The sequence below is a fragment of the Hibiscus syriacus genome, unplaced genomic scaffold (assembly GCF_006381635.1).
Source record: "Hibiscus syriacus cultivar Baekdansim isolate YM2019G1 unplaced genomic scaffold, ASM638163v2 tig00013960_pilon, whole genome shotgun sequence".
Lineage (NCBI taxonomy): Eukaryota > Viridiplantae > Streptophyta > Magnoliopsida > Malvales > Malvaceae > Hibiscus > Hibiscus syriacus.
The window spans coordinates 618,802-625,294 of NW_024062312.1; positions in this window are offsets into that span (position 1 = coordinate 618,802).

The window sequence follows — 6,493 nt, forward strand, 5'->3', positions numbered from 1 at the left end:
TCCAGAAGTATGTTCTTGATGAGTGCTAAAAATGGAATCTAGTATGGATTAGAAGGAATAAAGTTGTTCCACTTGAACCTGATGAAGTGGAAATGTTTCTAATTTTCCCTAAAAACCATACATGAGGAGCTGCTAGAGACATGTTTCCCAGTGATATAAATGTCTTGTTTCTTTTTGCTGGAATCAGTGCTGCAAAGATCGCCTTCTACTGTCTTAGTATATCTTTGAAAACAGATGTGCAAGAACTGAATGGTGATCAGTTGGAGCAATTGATGAGTAGATTTGGCGGATTCGACCTTGTTGTCGGTAGCACCACTTGTAACAATCTTGATGTTCATGGCTTTAAGCTAGTGATGATTTGCCTACTTTGTATTCCATGTATTTAAAAGTATTAACATAAAGTGATATTCAGAAATCTTAAATTATTTCAAAATTATGTTAATTCAATTAGAAAAGAATAAATTGAATTTCCAAAAATAAATTAAATCTCAAATAAATTGAACTTGAAATAGATAGAACTGTATTCAAAGTTATGGCAAGCATAAGATGATAAAAATTCAAATGTCTCAACCAATTATAAGCATAAGTATTTCTAAATAAATCAAGTTGACACAATTAGAGTAATGATGTAAGCTTTTGTCTGGAAGATCTCAAACGTTGTCAAAATGCTTGTAGATGTGAAGTTTCTTCCAAACTGTCAAAATCTTAAGAGAATTCAATTGCCGGATGCCTAATATCAACCTGCATTTGAGCCGCCTTTTCAGGTTTTCAACTCAAATCCTTCCTTGGTTACAAGACCCTTTGCGGGTTTTCACCTTGACCCACCTTTTTTTTTTCTTTTTTTTTTAAGCATAATATTTCTTGACAGAATCCGAGTTTATTGGATTTCTCAGAATTTTTCCATCCATTTCTGCCAAGATCAATGCTCCTCCGGAAAAAGCCTTTTTTACAACGTATGGCCCTTCCCAATTAGGCATCCATTTCCCACGGAAATCTTTATGTATAGGCAAGATATTTTTTAGTATAGCACCCTCTTGGAATTCTCTTGGATGTACTTTCTTATCATGAGACTTCATCATCCGTTTCTGATACATCTGTCCATGGCAAATAGCTTTCAATCTTTTCTCCTCAATAAGGTTCAATTGATCAAATCTAGATTGGATCCATTCAGATTCATCCAATTTTATTTCTCTCAATATTCGAAGCGATGGAATCTCAACTTCAATTGGTAAGACTGCTTCCATCCCGTAGACTAAAGAAAAAGGCGTTGCCCCAGTAGATGTTCGAACAGTAGTTCGGTATGCATATAGAGCAAAAGGTAACTTTTCGTGCCAATCTTTGTAAGTTTCAGTGGTCTTTGTAATGATTCTTTTGATGTTCTTGTTTGCTGCTTCAACTGCCCCATTCATCTTTGGACGATATGCCACTGAATTTGCATGTTTGATCTTAAACTGTGCACAAAGTTCGGTCATCATTTTGTTGTTCAGGTTCAGAGCATGTCTGTAATGATCCTCTCTGGTAGGCCTATCGGCAAACTATCTCTTTCTTTATGAATTTGCAGACTGTGGACCTCTTAATATTAGTGTATGAAGCAGCTTCAACCCATTTGGTAAAATAATCAATTGCCACAAGGATGAAGCAATATCCATTTGATGCTTTCGGTGTGATTGCTCCAATGACATCTATTCCCCACATAGAAAATGGCCAGGGTGCTGTCATTACATGTAAAGGAGATGGGGGTACATGAATCTTGTCTGCATATATCTGGCATTTATGACATTTCCTTGCATAATCAATGCAATCTGTGTACATAGTAGCCCAATAGTATCCATATCTCATTATTTTTCTGGCCATGGAAAGACCATTTGCATGTGTTCCACATATTCCACTGTGTACTTCTTTAATGACATTTCGAGCTTCGCTGGTATTTAAACATCTCAATAGCATTTGATCACTGCTTCTTCTATACATAATCTCTCCATCAAGAAAATATCCAGCAGCCATTCTTCTCAAAGTTCTTTTATCAATTTCCGATGCATTTGGTGGATAACTTTGATTTTTAATATATTGCAGAATATCATGATACCATGGTTTACCATCTACCTCTTCTTCCACACTATAACAATGTGCAGGAATTTCATATACTTGCATTTTGATTGGCATCATATCAACTTTCTTAGCTGAAACATAGCAGCTAATGTAGCCAAAGCATCTGCCATTTGATTTTCTTCCCGAGGGAGATAATTGAAGGTAATTTTCTCAAATTCTTTCACTAATTCGAGTGTAAAATTTCGGTATTCCAACAATTTGGGATCTTTTGTTTCCCATTCTCCTCGTAATTGATACACCACCAAAGATGAATCTCCATATATCTTGAGAAATTTGATTTTTCTTTCTATAGCTGCTTTCAACCCCATGATACAAGCTTCATATTCCGCCATGTTATTGGTGCAAAAGAACTCCAGTCTACTTGTAAAGGGATAATAAACATTTTCTGGAGAAATTAACACTGCCCCAATTCCTCGTCCCAAAGCATTAGATGCTCCGTCAAAATAAAGCTTCCAAGTTGCAAATCATCATTTGTTCTGACTTCTTCATTCATGGATATGCACAACAGATCTTCATCGGGAAAATTAAAGTTCAAAGGCTGATAATCATTTGATACACGACTGGCCAGAAAATCAGCTATGACACTTCCTTTTATCGCTCTTTGGTTGACATATACAGTATCAAACTCAGATAATAACATCTGCCATCTAGCCATTCTGCCTGTCAAAACTGGTGATTCCATTAAGAATTTCAAATGATCAAGTTTTGATATCAACCAAGTAGTATGGTATAACATATATTGTCTGAGTCTTCGAGTAGTCCATACCAAAGCACAACATAATTTTTGTATTGGTGGATATCGAACTTCACAATCAGTAAATTTCTTGCTCAGATAATAAATAGCTTTTTCTTTCCTTCCTGATTCATCATGCTGTCCTAGTACACATCCCATTGAATTTTCGAAGACCGTCAAGTAGAGAATTAATGGTCTATCAGGCATTGGTGATACTAAAATTGGGGCATTGGATAAATATTTCTTAATAATATCCAAAGTTTCTTGACATTCTTCATTCTAGACTTCAGGATTGTTCTTTCGAAGTAATTTGAACACTGGATCACATTTGTCAGTTAATTGAGAAATGAACCGAGATATATAATTTAATCTTCCCAAAAATCCTCGAACTTCTTTTTTTGTATTGGGTGGTGGAAGATCTTGAATTGCTTTTACTTTATCTAGATCAATCTCGATTCCTTTTTTGCTGACCACAAATCCCAAAAGTTTTCCAGAAGTTACTCCAAAAGTGCATTTAGCGGGGTTGAGCTTTAATTGATATCTCCTTAATCTCTGGAAAAGCTTTCTCAGATTTTGAATATGTTCTTCTTCCGTTCTGGATTTAGCAATCATGTCATCTACATATACTTCAATCTCTTTGTGCATCATGTCATGAAACAAAGTTACCATGGCTCTTTGATATGTTGCCCCTGCATTTTCAATCCAAATGGCATCACTTTATAACAGAATGTGCCCCACATGGTTGTAAATGTTGTTTTTTCCATGTCTTCAGGATTCATTTTTATCTGATTATATCCTGAAAATCCATCCATAAATGAAAACCATGCATGCCCTGCAGTATTGTCCACCAATGTGTCTATGTGGGGTAATGGAAAGCTATCTTTCGGACTAGCTTTGTTGAGATCTCTGTAATCCCACACATTCGAACTTTCCCATTTTTCTTTGGTACAGGAACAATGTTGGCTACCCATTCTGGGTATTTAGATGCCTGTAGGAAGCTGCATTGATCTGTTTACTTCTTCTTTGATTTGCAACAACATTTCTGGCCTCATTCTTCTGAGCTTTGTTAGACGGTTTATATTCTGGATTAATTGGAAGCTTGTGTATCACTATATCTGTGCTCAAACCAGGCATATCTTGATAAGACCAGGCAAATATATCTTTGAACTCTTGAAGGAGATTTATCAATTCTTGTTTTATCTGGACTGTCAGAATGGTACCAATTTTCACCTCTTTTATTTCTTCATCTGTTCCCAAATTCACAGTCTCAACCTCTTCCTTGTGGGGTAGAATTTGTTTGTCCTCTTTTTCTACCAATCTTAATAGTTCAGTAGGAATATCACATTCCAGTTCATCCTCACAATCATTGATTTCTTCCAGACATATAGGCTGCTCTAAATTTATCACTGGATTAAATCTAGGAATACATGCTATTAACACTGTGACACCTGCAAATTTAAATCGGACATATTTCCGAAAGAATATAGTAAATTTATGAAATAAATAAATGTAAAATGTAAGAAAATGTAAAGAATGATTGCCATCTGAAATTTTAAAGAAATTTCTTATATTTAACATAATTTCTTTTACAAGATAACAAAAAGTTTTCATATTTTTGAGCTAAACATAAAGATTAGTTCTGAATATTACTCTGTATTAATATTAAAAACTATAGGAAGATCTTCAGCGGTCCAATTGGTGAGTATTTCTCCAGGAAAACATGGGCGAATCCTATCCAAGTATTTGCCAGTTTTGTTGTCATTCATGATCATGTTGATAAATAATCCATTCATAGCTTCTTCAACTATGTCTTGATATTTCGTCAACTTTTCTTCTTTAAAGGCTTCAACAAGCTGTTCTACATTAATTGTTCCCCTGATCTGAATGTGGTCTTCAACTGTGGGAAAGACATGTGTTTCCAAGGATTTCTCCCCTTTCAATTTTGCCTTTCTGTCTTCACATTTCTTTTCATCTCTTTGTTCTTTTGCTGAAGATTGGGCTTAAACCCCAGCCCAAACGGTCTTTTTTCATCTTTATACTGATAGGAACTGAAATCCCTTGAAGATTCTTTCCTAGACCTCTCCCAGCTTTAGCTCCGATGCCTAAAGTTTGTTGTACCATCATCTTGGTGCAATCAGACAATCTGGGATATGGAATTTTGCTTCCTTCTGCAATAAAGGTTGCATTTATAAATTCAAGAGCTCGAAAAGAGCATTCAAGAGCCTCATCATTGGTGTCGATATATGGAACATCGCTTGTTACAGACGCAATGATTTCTTCTTCAGCACTGATGCATATTAGTTGTCCATCAACAACAAATTTCAATTTCTGATGTAATGAAGAAGGAACGGCTCCTGCTGAATGAATCCATGGCCTCCCTAATAACAATTATATGTGGGGTGGATGTCCATCACCACAAATCAATATTGTACACGACTGGGCCAATAACGGTTCCATTTTCCCAAGCACTTCTTTTTGAGTACCATCAAATGCTCGTACCACATTCTGATAACTCTTCATGTGTGATTGATCCAGAGGCATTCTTTGAAGTGTAACTAGAGGCATCAAGTTGAGAGCGGATCCATTGTCAATCAATACTCCTGGCAACACATGACCATGACAATGTGTCGTGATGTTCAAAGCTTTTACTGACCCATTCCGCCTTCCGGTATTCATCATCTGTGAACGTTATGTAATTGTCAGCGGCTATATGTCCCACAATTCTGTCAAGTTTATTGAGGGATATATCTTCGGGATAAATGTTTGATTGAGGATTTTCATCAAAGCATTTCTATGTGCTTCTGAATTCATCAAGAGATCAAGAATAGAAATTCTCGCTTGTTGTTTGTGTAGTTGTTCAACTACACTATACTCACTATGTTTTAAGAATTTCAAAATTCTTGAGCTTGTTTTTCTGTCACAGGCTCATTGAATGCTGGAAGGGATTCATCTCAAATACCTTCTGAGGTATTGCCATGGCTTTTCCTTTTGCTTTCACTTGTTCTGAGCATTGGATGTTTCGGGAAGTAACATCTCCCACTTCTTGTAAAGAAACCGACCTCGCTCACTGCTTCAGAGTCGATGTTGTACTCAGCTTTGTATTTTCTCTTCTGTTTTTTCTAGAGAAACAGATCCTCCTACCATTGAAACATTGGTAGTATAATTCCAAGGTACCCTGCGGGTATCTTTGTATGGAAATGGTAGAGAGTAGTGATAACTACTTTCGGCTTTATTGATGCAGGAATTGCCGTAGATGATTTTCACATTAATGATCACAGGATCATTTCTTTGACTTGGTTTGAATCCTCTGATGAGCAAGCATCATCTTCTTTTTTTCTGGTTCTTCTTCAAAGAATTCTATTTCTCTGTTGTTCATCAATTTTTGCACCAAATCCCTAAACTCAGGACATAGTTGAATTTTATGCCCTTTCTCCTGATGATATTCACAATAATTTACCTTCATTCTGCTTTGGCTTGAATTGTTGTGGAATTATACCGCTAAAGAGAGTTGTTGGAATACCCAAACAACGGAGATTTAATTTCAGAAATGTCAGTCTTTGCTTTCTTTCTGTTCTCTTCCTGAATTGCATTTACGTTTTTATCTCCATGATTTGGCAATGGATGATTTGATGCAGATGGTGTATTGAATTC